Here is a 17,126-nt window from a genome sequence, read left to right as displayed (position 1 = left end):
TGGATTCTGAAACTCCATTAATGCTTTCTCGTTTTCTCCAAAGGACATTTTCGAATGGTGGTGACCACATTGCGGCTGTCTCTCTGCAATGATTTAATGTACTCCACCATATTTTCCTGCCTTCTGGTTCCAAGATCTAGTGTTCCCCATAGGAACTCAGTTCTGAAACAGTCTGAGAGCAGCAAACTTACGAGTTTCTAGAGTTAGACTATGTGACAGGAGCATGTATTTCTCATTGAAAACTCTAAGTGTACATTTCAAATTTAGAACAGCCAGTATCTACCAGCACATCTCCAGTTGGAGGCCCAAACTCATCAGAGCCTGAACAATGGCCATTAATGATGACAGTGCTGAGGAAGGGGCAGTGTTTCGGGGGGAGAGGGGGCATGGACTTCACTGAGGTCTCAGAGACACAGGCAGATTTCTGAAATCAATTTTTCTTAAAATCAACTCACCCAAATGAAGTCATTATAAAGCTAACCAAGGATAACAGCCCCATCAATCAAATCTTGTGCCTTTACAGTTGAGTGAATTTTTTTCTTCCTTTTATAACCCAAATGGAGAAAGTCATTTAATTTCCCAGTTAGAGGCAAAGGAGTCTTTTCATTCGCTCCCTGCTCTTCACCCTCATTGAGCAGCTCACCCCATTTTAATGCTGAATTCCATCATTCACATCACCAGTATTGAAAATTGTTTGGGGGCAGCGTGGGATTGGGATGGGGGATACAACAATAAGTATCAGGATTTTTATGGAAAGAGCTAATCGAATTTAAGGAAGGCACACCAATGTCCTATAGAGCTTCAAGGCAGGAGGTTAAAATAAGCTGTTCTCCCCCATGTTTCAAGCTCATGGTTAGTAAAGAATGAATTTCAGGACTTTAGAGGGAGGGTTCAAAGAAGGAAGCAGAGGATCCCACTGTGTAGCAGCAGGGAAGAAACTAGGCTCATGTTAGGATTATTCCCTTTTGAAAGATTGCAATATCACCCTAATAGCTGTAGTGTATTCATTTTTGTTCTCATTCCAGGAAGAAATGAAGATATTATAGAAGATATCTCCCTTGAAAAGAATAGCTGATGAGGCAGGTTGATTATGGCAGATGAATTACATTTGCCTTATCACATTTCATGAAGCCCAAAATACACAGTAAAATTCTCATGAGACCAAGTCAAGGGAAGTCACATGCTCAGATCCTACACACAATAGTCAGAAAACCTGACAAGCATGTGAAAGTTTTTCTAGATAATATTTCTCTGAGATTTTGGAGATTTCCAAAATGTGGGTGAAACAAACAACTATTTTTATGATATAAGGAAATCAAGTAAATTTTTAATTCAGAGCCTTCCTTTTTAAATAGAAGCACCAGAGGCTGAATGTTGTGTGAATTGTTCAAAGTTATGAAGGGGATCAGAGCTCTTCAGACTCAGAAGTGGCATCTTTCTAACCCTGCATGCCTTAGTCGCTCAACACTACATGATTTATTGATGAGAGCAAGACTTGGTGGAGTGTGAATGGAGGAGGAACCTAGCATTCGTGCCCAGTTAATGGATACTTAAAGCAGTACTTTAAAGTTATTACTAAATTAATCCACAACAGTCCTGTATATTTGTGTAAATTTCAATCTATAGGTACAGAAGTTGTAGTCCAGAAAAGTTAACTGGGCTAGGATAGTGACACTCAAACCAGCTCCTTGTCCACGATGCCCTATTGACACAGGCTAGTTAACATTCTACCAGATGAGTTCAAGGGAGTATCTATTTTTGACTGAAGAAGAAATTAAGGAAAATCAAGTTGTATCTTTAATCCAATGCCAGAGTTTTCTCTGCAGAATCCTTGACCAATATTCATGAGTTTCTACTTGAGTCACTACAGTCACAAAGATCTGGTTCCCTTACAAGTTATATAATTATTGTAAATATGAGGTATTTCTCATATGTAATTCCTTACTCTATGCTTATTATACATATTCTCTAGTTCTTTGCATTATGTGCTTCACAATCAATCATTTATTTGTTATTCCAAAAGAGTGTTGAACTGTATCTACTAAGTATTAGACACTATACTCTCCTGAGAACACTATACTATCAAAACTATCTTCTTTTATGTGGGCTTGTGAGCATGTGTGTATGTATGTATGTGAATGTGGATGCATGCATGCCATTGTGGTTGTGTGCGTGTAAAAGTTGGAGAAAAACAGATGATGTTGGTCTTTGACCTTTTCCCACCTTCTGGGAGACAATCTCTTTGTGTTTGCCACTTCATAGGCCAATTTAACTGGCCTCAAATTTTCTGGGCCTTTTCTGGTTTACTTTCCTTATGTCACCATAGGAATAGTAAAGTTATAGATTCATGTTCTTTACTCACTGAACTGTCTCCCCAGCCCATTATTATCTTTATATAGTTTATATTGTTTAAGCCAAGGACTTGGATATAACTCTATATTAATAACTGGAATAGGAAAGATGACTGTCAGAACACACATAAGCTTAGAAAAGACAGCTTGTCCTTTAAAATGTGGTTTGCAAAATCATACAGTAAAATGTTTATATAGAAGGCCATAGACATGCCTCTGAGAATCTCTTAGAAGATGATGTGTGGGCAGAAGTCTTCCTATGAAAGCAACCAAAAACTTTGCTTGTAGCCGTGAAAAGTTTCCTCAAAGATCTGGCTGAGAGATGCCTAATGACATAGAGGAGTCCCAATTAAAGGGCCTAGTTGGTTTGCTTCAGATAAAGTATCTGAGAGATGAGGACTACCACTATGCAAATGCTACCCTCCAGACTGATCCTGTGAGGCAGCATCTCTTCAGGCTTCCTAACAGATATGTCTATGAAAGATGCATTCCCCATGGCAAGATGGAACAATGAAGAGTGCCTATTGTATGTCAGGCCCTTTTCCTAGTTATCTCCAATAATGTATTGAGAGCTGTGGTGGTTGGGATAGTTGTGGCCCCCACTGACCCATGGATTTGAATGCTTGGCCAATAGGGAGTGGCACAATTAGGTGTGGCCTTGTTGTGGTAAGTATGGCCTTGTTTGAGGAAATATGTCACTTTGGGGGCAGGCTTTTGGATTTCCTATGCTCAAAATATACCTTGTGTGACACAGAATCACCTTCTGCTGGGTGCAGATCAAACTGTAGTAGTCTCACCTCTGTCAGCACCATGTCCTGCCTGCACACTGCCATGCTTTTCACCTTGATGAGAATGGACTAAACCCTGAATAATATAATATTATTATATAATAATATTAGTTGGCAATAATGAAATGTTTTCCTTTATAAGAACTGCCTTTTATATGGTGTCTTTTTACAGCAATGAAATCCTAACCTAGACAATAGCTTAGTGAAAAAAAAATTATTCATTTTTATGAAATGACTTAGATTGGGCTCTTAAATCAAAGTCTTTTTTTCAATGCTCAAAATTCCTAGCTTATTACAAAGGAGTGGAATTCTCAACCATGTGTCTCAACTATTATTGTAGCCTTGTTTATAATGTTTATACTAGTTGTTTATATATTGTAGGATGCTGTTTTCTTTACATTTCTGAGCATACAACTGACAGACTCCTTAATGCTTTGATTCAAGATTTAAGAAGAAACATGTTAAAATTAGGGCAGCATTAGTTTTGGGATCTTCATTTACATAGGGTCTTTTCAGGATCTGAGGTGGGAGGCCTTTGAAACAAAACCCATGAATTTCTGCCAACCCTGCTTCAGGAAGATACCTTTGCAATTCTTTTCTTAAAATGTTCTTTAGATGGGCTGGAGAGATGATGGATTAATTTAAGGACATTCGTTGCTCTTCCTGAGAATGCAGATTGGGTTTTCAGTATCCACATAGCCACTCACAAGTGTCTGTAACTCCAGTTCTAGGGAGTCTAGTGCCCCCTTCTGGTCTTGCGAGCACTAGGCATTCATGTGATGCACAGACATACATGCAAGGAAAACAGTCATACACATAAAATAAAACTAACTAAATCTTTAAGAAAATGATTCTTAGAATTGGTAACCATTAGAGAGAACAAAAGGGGACCGGTGGTAGTAGAAGGAGAGACAGCCAAAGGTAATGAACAATGAATGAGATCAAAGTGAATTAGATAAAAACACATAATAAAGTCCATCAATTAGCATACTTGATATATGTTAATAACTTTTAAAATTGTGACCAATTTTGCTTCATAAAATCTATACTAAATTTATCTTTTGAAATAGTTCATCAAATAAGTATTTATTTTGTTGTCTTATATTCATTACATGAAATAATGATTTCAATATGACATTTTCATCTTTTTATATTATGCACTTGAATCATTTATTCACCCTTTCCTTTTCTGTTGCCCTACTTTCTCCCTCAACTGGACTCACTCTTCTTCCCCCAAAATTTTCCCTATGCTCTCAAGTCTTATTTTTTAATCAAGATTTATTCTTTATTGTTTATGTGAATGTGTGCATATGTACATATACATGTGGAGATGCAGAAGCAGATGGAGAAAGCATCCAGTCCCGTGGGGCTTGTGTTAAAGGTGGTTTTCAGCTACCTTTCATTGGTACTGGGAATCAAATTTGGGTCCTCAGGGAAAACTTAAGTGCTCTTAACCACTAAGCTCCCTCTTGTCTTCTTTTAAGTCCAGCTTATGCAGAAGAGAGAAAATGTGCAGTGTTTGCCTTTCCAGGCCGGCCTTAGTTTGCAGAACATGAGCATCTCCAGGTATACCTATTTTCCTACAGGTGACATGATTCCAGCAAATCCCTGTTAAACAGGCCAGTCTGACAATGTGGAAAACTTGGTTATATGTAGCCAACAATGGCTTTGAACTCATGGTCCAGCTGTCATGTGCTGGAATAACTGCCTGTACTCAACTAAACCAATATTTAAGTACCTAACAGATTCCAGAATTTATCCTAAGTATTTAGAATAAAGCTATCATAATGAATGCTTTCCTTGTGGAGATAATGGTCTAAAGAGATGCTTCCTTCTGCCAATCTTGCTTTAGGAAGATATTTGCAGTTATCTTCTTTAAAATAGGCCTTACATGGGCTGGAGAGAAGATGGATCAATGGCTAATGATGTTTGCTGCTCTTCCAGAGGTCCTATGTTCACTTCCCAGCACCATTCAAAACTGACTGTAACTCCAGTTTCAGAAAGTCTGACCCACCAACACCTGGCAACAGAGATTTATGTAAAGAGAACTGGTTGACAGGGAATGAGATCTGAGGTTTTTGGTTAACAGCTAATAATCAATCCCTAACCCTGTGGGGAGGAAGCAGGGAAACCAACACTCAGCCTTACTTTTCTTCTGTTCTTTGACTTTCTGGGGCATTCCTTATTGGTGGCTAAAGAACAAATGATCCAGCACCACAGGGTTTACAGAAACAGCCTTCTGGACCATGGCTTTCTGAATAGTGGACATTGATTTTGGGAGAGAAATGGATGACCTCTGACATACTGATGTGCCATGTTTAACACTTAGAATCCCAGCAAAGATGTGTTCTGGGAAAGGATTGCATAAAGTAGACTGTCCATTCTGATACTGTGTAAAGCCAGGAGTAGCAAGAGAAAACATATGGAAAAAAACCACCCAAAACAAAAAGAGCTTGCTTTGTTGTAGTCTTGGGTTGGAAGTTAGCAGTAGCTGACATCGCAGAAGTTTACATTAGTATAAAGGTATCTAAAGTTTGCCTTTAGCCAACTTTGAGGCATTGTTACCAACATATAAAATGTTAAGCTTCCCAGAGGATTCTTCTTTATCTTTGTGTAGTTTACAAATGAGGACATGTTTTTAAAACTTGGATAACTTTATATGTAAGGAGTTTGCATTCCCAGCTATAGTGAGAATCACAAAACCTTCGGAAGCACCACTTAAAATAAGTATTTGGTGGCAAAATGCCTTATTAACTCCTTGGCTTGCTGTTAAATTAGACATGTGCTAGGAGTACATTTGACCTGGGAGGTTGAATGTGGGAGACACTGGACATTGAATCATTCACGTTTCCTTTTTGAAGTGTCCTTAAGCAGAAAGGCTATTTCCAAATAGAAGCAGCAGAGAATATCCCACCCATTTCAATGAAGTGACTTGTCCACATAAGAGATATTTTTCAAATCTCTGAGTCCACTCTGTTGACTATGAAAATGAGATCTTCCAAGACTGCTTAAATATAACCAAAACAAATGCCAAGAAGATTGCAACTCTCAAAATAGTTAATGGCTACTCTCCCTACACTCAGGCACTAGCCATACTTAATAGACAGAAAGTCTATCCTCCAACTAGATGCCTAGGAAAGTTAATATAATCTAGAACTCAAATTAATCAATTAAAATGAACTCTGGGGTATAAATTGAATTTACAAATTTTCTTCTTTGAACCCTATCATTTGGAGGATAAGGAAAGTGTGGCCTAAAAGTAGAAAGTGGATCTTTGAAGTTCATCCCTCAAGTCAGTCAAAATGATGAGTAGCATTGTCCCAGGACATTCTGTCCCAGGAATTCTGATCCTTGTAGCTACAGAACACTGTTCCACAGAACACAGACAAGCATAGCTGCAGTCTGAGGCCTCCAGAAAGTTATTCAGTTTAGGGGAGAAAGCATATTGATCATCCTATCTTCCTTCTTCAATAGGAATAATGTTCTTCATTGAACAGTAAAGAGTTCAACTGGAGAAAATTTGTGGGTGAAAGGCAAAGTGAAAACATACGGTTTTTGTCTATTTATACTAAAAAATCACTTAGCTTTTCTAATTTTCTTTTATGTCTTCAGGCTATTAGTTTCATGAAAACTGGAAAGGGAAAGTATTCATTCTTTGGATTATTAATAATGCTTTTCAGATGTATATTAAGAAACTTAATCAGAAGATAAATGCTGTACAATTGTCTTAGTTACTGTGTTAATACTGTGAAGAGACACCATAACCAAGGTGACTCTTGTAATATGAAGCATTTAAATGGAGGATTGCTTACAGTTTCAGAGGCTTTGTCTATTATCATCATGGTATGAGCATGATGACACTAGGCAGGCATGGTACTGGAGCAGTAGTTGAGAGATATACACCCTGATCTTCAGGCAGCTGGCAGAAAGAGAGCTACTGTGCCTGGCACAGGTTTTCAAATCCTCAAAGAAGACTCCCAGTGACACACATTCTTACACCCCAAAGACCTATAAACATGAAATTGGATACCAGAATATATAATAAAATTATCTGTAAGGGAAACAAATGCCCAAACAAGGATTGCAAAGGGGAAAAACATAAATATCATTACGTTCATTTTGTGTTAGCTGTGTACTGGTGGGCATGGAGCCTGCCCTTAACCATGGTTTATATACCCAGTGAGGCAACATTGAACAACATTAATATTGCCTTTTAGTGGTTATCAATTAGAGCTACCTTCTGGGTTAGGGATGGGGCTTGTGTTCACTTCCACTCTTTGAGCTTTAACTTCATCTGGAGTAGACATGGCCCTGTGCTTGCTGTCAAAGATCTCTGTGAGAGCATATGTATGTAAGTTCTATGGATCTAGAATGGTACTGGTGTCACTGAAAAGGCCTGAGATATCATTCTATGATACTGTTTACAGGGCAATCATCAGTTCCACTGTTGTTACCTGTCTAAATATCACTTTGTGCACAAATAGTATCTCCAGGGTTGACAAGCTTTTCATCTACTTCACTGACAACTAATGTCTTATTTCTCCCCATATATTCATTTTACCAGCTCCTTTGCATCTCTGTGAAATTATCTAAGGTGTTCTCTGACCACTCCTTTTTCCAAAGACCAACAGGAGCTATCCATAGTCAGTTTAATGTAGAAAAACTAATGCATATTATCAGTGCTGAATCCTGATAGAAGATTATGATATTTCTGATTATGAAATATCTAATTATGTTCATTTCTAGTTGTGTTCATGATGTAGAGACACATGTGCTAGACCAAGGACTTAACCAGAATTAAGGTTCATGCTTCTGTTTCTATGTAGAGTAAGAAATAATAACTAAGAGAATGGTAAGAAAAAGTGCTATATATAGGAAAATTTTTGTCCAAGGTGGGAACTAAATTATTACAGTATGAGTGACTTCTCAAGCAAACCTACAAAAAGACAATGTATTTTTCATATTTTATAAGGAAAATAAATTTCATAGAATTCTCTTTAAAACCTGTCAGCATCACTGTGATCCATGACCATGAATCCTCTTAATGTGAAGAAAAGTCAGCGATGCCCAGCACAGGTATGAGACTATTAGCTTGGAAGGCACATCCCTTAGCAACTGGCCCACATGACTTTCAGTTTTGTATCCATGGCATTGATCAATAGTTATGAGAAAGATGGTGAAAATTCATGCAAATATTACTTACCTAAGATGATTTTGTAGTGCAGATGGTATCATGATTCCATGTGGTATAAGTGAAAACAAATTAAATAAGCCACAAAAATATTGTGGGTTTTCTTGAATTGACTTATTCTTTAATTTAACAATTAGTAATTGAATGCTTGCCCAGTTTGATATATTATGTACATTGGTCACAAAACCATATGCCTCATACAAACTATTGTAACAAAAAGCACAGTAACACATACATGTGACAAAATGTTATACTTTTTATTATACTTTTAGAATAAGTATACTTCTTTTGAAATGGGCTCAGAAATACATGAGTGGTTTTTCTTTGTGCTTCTTTATATTAAACCTCCACCTCTGTCATATATAACCTGGGTTTGCTTTGTGTTTAAAAGTAGGGGAATACGCTGTCCATTCCAAGAGCAACTATCTGAGGCAGTCAAATTATAAGACAAAAATTCACTTGGCTCATGAAATTAGAGGCTTCAATTCTTGATAAGGTAGATACATTGAATGTCTAGTAAGTACATTAGGGGCACTTGATAGATAGAGCAAAAATACTTACTTCACACCTAGGATGGGAAAGATAAAAAGAAAAAGAAAAGGAAGAGGCAAACTACTATCTTTTTGAATGGCACTCTCTGATGGCTTGAACACTGATCGCTCACACATGTCTTAAAGGTTCCACTACCCCTCTCTCCCCTCTATAGCACCACTTTGAAGAACAAGCCTTCTGTATATAGGGGAAATTTAAGATCCAAACAGCATCAAAACCACAACGTATTTAAAGAAAATATATCAGTTTTAAATGTTGTGTATTTATTTTTACACAATTGTGACTCAATTGTTGAAGAAGAAATTTAGTTTTAGAATAAACTATGAGAACATTCTGACTTTTATTTGTTGACTTCTTAGATAATGTAAATATACTTCCATTTTAACCATAAGAAAATTTCTGTGAGTTCTCCATGGAGTCTGAGCTCCATTGGCCTTCTTTGCCAGTCTTCTCCATGGAACATCCATGAACTACAGGACCATAGTTAATAGTTAACTGTTGTGTCTGTCTACTTTATGCCATCATTTCTTAAATGTTTGTTATGATATTTGTGTGTTAATGTTGTGTCCAGATGTTTGGTCCCTTCAAGGACAGCTGTTACTTTTCAGAGGGTGCTGTCACCTCTGCTCCTGCTGGAATTAATCGACTGCAAGTGTAACAAGCCTAGAATAAAGCTAGGCAGTAAACAGAAGTGAGAACATTCGGTCTGATTTTCCTTTTGGGAAGACTATTGGGAAATGAACCTCCAGACTCCCACATCCTACACACAATGTCTTGTTTTGAGTTACATTCCTTGGACCCAAGTAGTTTTTGATCTTGTGAATTCCTCTGAGAAAAAATGTTTTTTTGTTTGTTTGTTTGTTTTGTTTTTTGTTTTTTTGGTTTTTTTTTTTTTTTTTGCGGCCTTTTAAAGAGTGTTGAATTATATACAAATGCCTCTAACAGCAAAATCCTGTGCCTTCATGGCATTGGACAGAAGGAGTCTGCTCTGAGATAGACATTTTGTGTTTCCTGGGTTTTCCTTATCCCAATTTACCTGTCTTCTTCATCTTTACCTTAAGACTTTTGTATTTTAGTTAGAGTACCATCATTTTATTTCTTTTGCTTCTGTCTCTGTTTTGTGGAGATTTGGCTAAAAAGTGACTCTAAGACACAGGATTTTAAAACTATGCTGTTTCCTGAATAAAAGCAAAAAGCATCCATGGCTGGTAGTAAAATGTTGGACAATGTAATCAGTTAACTTTGCACTAGTGGATAATTGGCTCATTGCCATTGGAGAATAAGCCATTGGGACAACACAAAGTTATACTGTTTAATTGGTAAAGGAACAGAATGGGTTGGCTGTATTTATATCAATGGCACACAATAGCAAATGAAAGACTGGGCGTCACTCTAAAGTCACTTAAAGAAGGAACAAGCAGGATTCCATGACAGTTAACTATAGATGTCCATATATGAAAGTTTGAAGTCTAACAACCCTCAGATAATGTCTGACTAACATTCACAAACTTGGCTCTAAGAAGAAAAACCTCAGTGAAAAAGGAGATCTGGGATTTGTCTAACATGGATCCGTGTGTGTGTGTGTGTGTGTGTGTGTGTGTGTGTGTGAGAGAGAGAGAGAGAGAGAGAGAGAGAGAGAGAGAGAGAGAGAGAGAGAGAGAGAGGAGAACTGATATTGGAAACTATAAAACTATAAACTATGTACCTTATATTTAATACCATGACAGAATATTACATATAAGGAAAGAGTCTGACATGTAATTAGGATGTTATGTGGTTGGCTTGAAACCAGTACTGTGCAGTTGGAGGTAGGTCTGTAGGTTATATGTGGGCTTAGATGCTTAATTGCCATGGTCAATGGCAATCCCATTTTCAACAAAGAACAAGTCATGATTACTCAGACCAGACAACCTGATGGTAGGTAAAATGGCATACAAATCTTCTTTGAAATGGAGTTTCATCTAAGCCGTTCATCATCTTTCCTGGACGTGCATTTGAGTTCTTCCCTGGAGCCTTTGTCATTTCTACCAATAGAACATTTGTAGAAAATCTAATGTAATTTTGTGACTCTTATACAAAATCGACAGTGAACAAAGGGCCCATCTTACAGCAAAGGAGGTATCACAATAGATGCAGTTTGGTGTTCTTAGAATACAACCCATCACTGAGTAACAGTAGGCTTGATTTAAGACTCAGCATATGTCCAGTTTTAGCACAATCCTTTCAGTGGTTGGACACTTCCTTCGAGGTGTGGCATATGCCTTGAATTTGTGCCACTTTGCTTTATTAAGTCCCATGTGTGGCCCTGGGAAGCTAGGGTGAAAGTGAGAATTGGCCCTGACACTTGAACACATGTCCCATAGACAGAATCAGTGGTTTCCATTCTCTTCATCTTGGGCTTTGCTTATTATAAAACAAAGCTCTATAATATAAACAAATCATTTTCTAGGAGTCATTTTAAGGTCTGTCCTGAACTCAGCTTTATTGCTTTTGGCTTATCCTATGTCACTGGAACAATAGATAAGGAAACACACCTTATCCTATTATTATAAGGAGAAGATATATAAATACACCATAGGAGTAAGTTGGGAATCTACAGAAGTAGATATAATGGATGGGTTTTTCTTTAAATTTCCATGTTGAGTAATGGCCATTTATAAGTAATGACAAAAGTCTCACAGAGTAAGGGTAAAACAATAAGTATTCAGATATTACAGAGATAAAGGCCTGAATTATCTCATCGAAACAACCAAGCCTAGCTGAAAGGATGGACAAAACTTAAAATATATAGTTATGAGTTGTTGAGTTGTATAAAAACAAGGCAGTTATACCATTCCAGAAGGTATATTACATAGAATTGATCAGAAAATTATCCTTATAAACTAAAGATATATCAGGCAATGGCATGAGATGGCCATGACTACCTTTGCTATTCCCAGTATCAAAGGATAGACTACAGAAAAGCAGTCTTAGCTTCATAAATATCTGTTTGAATGTTCTTGTTGATCCCTGTGGTTTTGATAAATTCAATAAATCCTTGAAATCCACCCCAGATGCTTTTCTCAAAGTCATAATGATTATAAGCAGAAGCAAAGACACTAGTTAGCTCACACGGACTTCAGTTCAACATATTATCTCATAAGTCTAGAAATTTGGCTTAAAGGAAAAAATAGAAACAAAATAGCATGACAAGAAAAATTACAAAGTACAACAAGTAATTGAACTACTGCTCACAAAGTATTTAATTAATTAATTGTTGCATATCATACACTGAGTCATATAAGTATATACCATAAAGCAACATTTCCCCATTCCAGAAGTTACACATTGCTGAGATGATAAGAAACACAGCAGTGTAAGCTAAAAAGGCCAGTGATTCTTATAGAGTTGCAAAGAAGTTACTTTCTAAGTTATCAGGTTCTCAGAAAAGGCTGCAGAGGAGAGCCACTTAGAAACCCAGTAGTAAATTCTCCTTTAATTTCTTCTATGAGAGATGATGAGGGTCTATCTTAAGATAGACCAAAGATTCCTACTGGCTAGTTTTCTGGGCTAGGACAAGGGGTTGAACACTGCAGTATTATATGACCACGTGTTTTTTCCAAATAATAATAAATGTCTTCTGCAGGTTCCCTCAGGGACATTAATCAAAATATGAGGCAGATGTTGTATCTCCTATGTTGTATGAATGACAGACAGGGGGATTGCTAAGCCCATTGGCTATCTGGAGAGCAACATTTGTTCTTCTGGATTGAAGTGGCTTTATCACTTCAGGTTTGAGTCAAAGCATAAATTGTTAGTATATATTTCAGGTTGTTTCCGGTTTCAAACATTATAGAACTTCGCTTCTTGCAGTATAAAGCTTATGTAACCCAAATATTATCTTGCTTGAATAAATGCAATATAATTGTATGAATACTTTCTGAATGTAATCTTTCTTGGCTCTTAAAAAAAAGGACTGAAGACACCATTGATGGCTTAAAGTTCAAAGGGATCCTGTGACAGAAGTCTGGGGAAATTCGAAAAGCTGAAAACCATACGAAGAATCACTTACATCTTCAATATGTATGTTGTTGATAATAGAAATGATCTAAGAAGCCCCTCAGCTCCAGTTGAAAATATGCTGATTTTAATTTCATCACAATTAAATGGAAGGCACAGCTGGGTAGTGTCAAATTCTATCCTATGGATTTGTTAGGCAGTAAGGATAAAGAGTTTATATTGGGAATTATATGTATTTTTTTTAATTTTTTAATTTTTTTATTAGATATTTTATTTACACTTCAGATGCCATTCCCTTTCCCCACCCCCCCCTTAGAAAACCCCTATCCCATGCCCCCTTTTCCTTTTTGCATTTATACATTTTTTTTTTAAATAATGTTAATCATAAGCGTTATAAGTTTGGAATTGTTCAATCAGAGGTGTAACCCACTGACCAACCTAGATATAACAACTATCTTTGACTGGTGGAGATACATGAATATCTGCCTCCCTGTCTCCCCCCCTCTTTCTCTCTTTCATCACCTAGCTTCTCCTCTCCTTCTTCTTCTCCTCTTCTTACTCCTTTTCTTCCTCTCAGTACTCCTCCTACCTTAGCTCCTCCTACACATCACCCTTCCTATTAAAATGAAACTTTTCTCTCAAAATACAATTAGAGCATAATTATGCCAATTTGTACCAGTGAGGTACAAGATAGTCCTAATACCCCGTCCATCCTTTTGTTGACTAACCAGCACCTCTGTCATCTATCCTAACTAAAACATTTAGTTCTGAACCTGGCTTTAGGATGAATGTCAGCTGATGACCATCCACTCAAATCTTTTCTCTTATGGTAAATAGCTATAAGTTTTCAACCCCGTCAGAAATCCAGAATGACTGAGTTAACTATAATTGTGGGAAGCAAAAAGCATAGCTTCTAAAACTTAGCCAATTTCTAGAGACCTCTGAACACCTGAAAAGCCCCTATACTACCGAACGTTGGAGCATCAAATCTTCAGCCTTCTGGCCCAGAATCATCTGACAGACCTTGGTGATGCAGGATTATTAAGGACTGATTACTCTGTCTAGGCAGATATAATCAGTCAACTATTCTGCATGTGTGTCCTTTTCTGGACAGTAATTTGTCTGTAGATGGAGAGGGGCAATTCTTGCCTAGTGGCTGTTACCACACAACTGGAGTAACTCCAAGGATGCTCAATTTCTTCTTAGAATCCACGACAGGAAGCTGTCAGGAGCAGACAGGTTTCTAATCAATATAAACATTAATATATAAATATTTGTAGCGTCAGTTTTATGGACTTCTGATGTTTTGAAAACCAACTATCCATGTAAGGTAACCTGGACTGTTGTCTGTTCACTCCTCTCAGCTATTTCTAAATAAAATATGGAAAACACCCTAACAATAAACTCAAAAATATGAATTTGCTATAGCCCCATAACTCATAGGTTAACCTTCCCAAATCAGTTAAAAAAGATAAAAAAGGGCTGGGTCTAGGCATTGTATTCCTAAATGTGTTATACAGGCACAATGCCCATGAGCGTATCAATATTCATCTCATTTTTATATTAATAAGAGGCTCGTACCAATGAAAACCTTAAATTTGAGATCAAAGTAAATTTTGTACCATTTAAGAAATTATAACTTCATCTTGATAATAATTATACAGATTTCTACCAATAGGTTATGGCTATGCAATAAGTCCTAGCTAATCCCCCCTGTTCCAACAAAACCACTACTTGTCCCTAGAAAGACAGACCATTATTAACCACATTAGTCCCCAAGCTCAGGGAATAGGGGCGCTGACTCTTCTTTAACTTCTTCAAGCTGATTAAGGGCGTTGAGATTTTAGAAGAGGGGTTGGGGGGAAGAGTAAGTTGATAAGCCTCTGATGCTGTGTCTTCACTGAATCCAGATGGAATTCCAGGACATCAGAGGTTTGGGCAGGTCTGCTCAGTATGCTTGATGAGTAGATACACCAAGGCTGTGTATTCTGCAATATACAATTCTCAGAACAAGTTTTAGTATCAAGAAAAAAAATTTTCCCACCCCCAGGGGGCTGACATTTTTTTTTAAAGATGTTGGTTCTGAAGATATTTTTTTTTCCACTTGTTAAAATTGGTTGTAGTATTTACGTTTCAGATTTTATCCCCTTAGCCTACTTCCTCCCACCACCCAGAAACCTCCTATCCCATCCCCCTCCTCATGCTTCTATGAGGCAGTGACCACACCTACCCCCCTCACTATCCCCTCCCCTCCCTCACATTCCCCCCCCCTACTGTGTGTTCATTTTTTTTTTTATAGGACCAAGAAACTCCTCTCCCACCTATGTCCGACAAGGCCATCCTCCCCTACATATACCTCTGGAGTCTTGGGTCCCTCCCTATGTGTTCCCAGGCTGGTGGTTTAGACCCTGGGGGGCTCTGGTTGTTTGGTATTGTTGCTTTCCACCTGGGGTCAATAACCCTTTCTGCTCCTTCAGTCCTCTCACTAAGTTCTCCATTGGGAAACCCCTGATCATATCAGTGGTTAATTGTGAACATTGTCCTCTGAATGTGTTAGTCTTTGGCTGACCTCTAAGGAGACAGCTATATCATGTTTCTCACGGGAATTATATGTATATACATTAATATGTTGTCATATATATTAGGATTTAGAAAACATATTAGGAATAATATGCATATAATTAGAATATATATTAATATATACATATTTAAATGAATAGATTAGATTAGACTCCTAAGATTATTGTTGCAATTAACTGAAATACAGATGATACAAGATCTGTGTCATAGTAAATTCCATGTCTTACTCCATAGAAAGATAATTACATCAAACACCTCAGAAAATAGAGTATTTTCCCATGATAGAAATTGTAACTTGTAGAGATGGTGCAACAAACATCTCTAGAAGCCACTGTGACAACTGCTTGGAGAGAAATAGTTCAGTGTATATTATGGATACAGATAATAATCTAGATGTGAACCAGAGTGCAAGTCAAGAAAGCTAGGGTCACAGATAGGAGTGGCCCAAAGACCGTACAGACAGTCTGATACAGTGTGGTCTAGAAAGTGATTTTCTGTAACTGCTTGGGAAGTCTGCAGAGTGGCAGCAGTACCAAGCTGCCTGTGCCTTTGGTTAAAGGCAGAACAACTTTCCAAATATGCATGACAAGTTGTAATTGGTGTGGACTCACCTCTAGAAGTCAGCAGAGATGTCCAATAAATTAGAGTTGATTCACATTTCAGTGTCAACTGCTACTAGAGTAGGAGATATATCTGGGTTTGGTGGGAGAGGTTTGCAATCTGATCAGTAGATAGACTGAAGCTGGAAGTTTGCAAGTTCCTGGCCAGCCTGGCTGGTTAAGGAAACCCTGGCCTAGCTTCTTCACACACAAAAATATATACAACGTAAGTTATAGTTTTATCATTTGCTATGGCTAGTTAGCAAACCATCTATTGCAAAAGGAGAAAAATTATTCATTATAGAATAATAAGAACCACAGTATCTTACCTATGTAAATAAAATATTTGAAGTAAGACGGGTGTGGAGGTAAAGACTCAATGAAGATGGAAGACTGATTCACATGAGTAGATATGGAGTAGACATTCCAAGATAGAGGGGTTAGCTTGGAAGGCTCTTTACAATCTGTCTCCTGTACTACCAGTCACCCAATTCAGCAGCAGCCTCATCCCAATGCCAGGGACCTGCTCTGTAATGAAGTGATATAGTATTGGAACCAGCTTCATTGCAGCACCATGGACAATGTTTAATATCCTTCTGAAGCAAGTAATTAGGGTACAATATTTTGGTCTCTTCAACATATTTAAGTAGGAGTCATCAAAGAAAATTCAGTTGGAAAACATCTGCCATGATGAATCCTGAAAACATTATCCAAAGTGAAAGATGTCAGTCATGCAAGAAGTCATGCTGTATTGTGTTTATAAGCCAGGCCTCAGACGGGCAAGTTTATCAAGGCAGCAATCCGGTTAGTGGCTGATGGGCTGGACAAATATAAATTATATTTGGGAGGCAGAGAAAGTGTTTTTCTGAATATATTAGAGAAATTATCTCAAAGGCAAGCTTGTCCGGTTCTGCAGTTTACCTGACTTGACTTTCTAGCCACATAATGCCAAAACCAAGAGAACTTATCAACACCTATAGGCTGCCTACCATTCTGCTCCATCCACACCACTGCCTCTTTCTTATGTTTTAGAAACTACACAAGTTGTCTGACTGCTCCAATCTCT

Source organism: Arvicanthis niloticus, chromosome 5 (genome assembly GCF_011762505.2).
Source record: "Arvicanthis niloticus isolate mArvNil1 chromosome 5, mArvNil1.pat.X, whole genome shotgun sequence".
NCBI lineage: Eukaryota > Metazoa > Chordata > Mammalia > Rodentia > Muridae > Arvicanthis > Arvicanthis niloticus.
Note: the sequence above shows the minus strand (reverse complement) of the source record.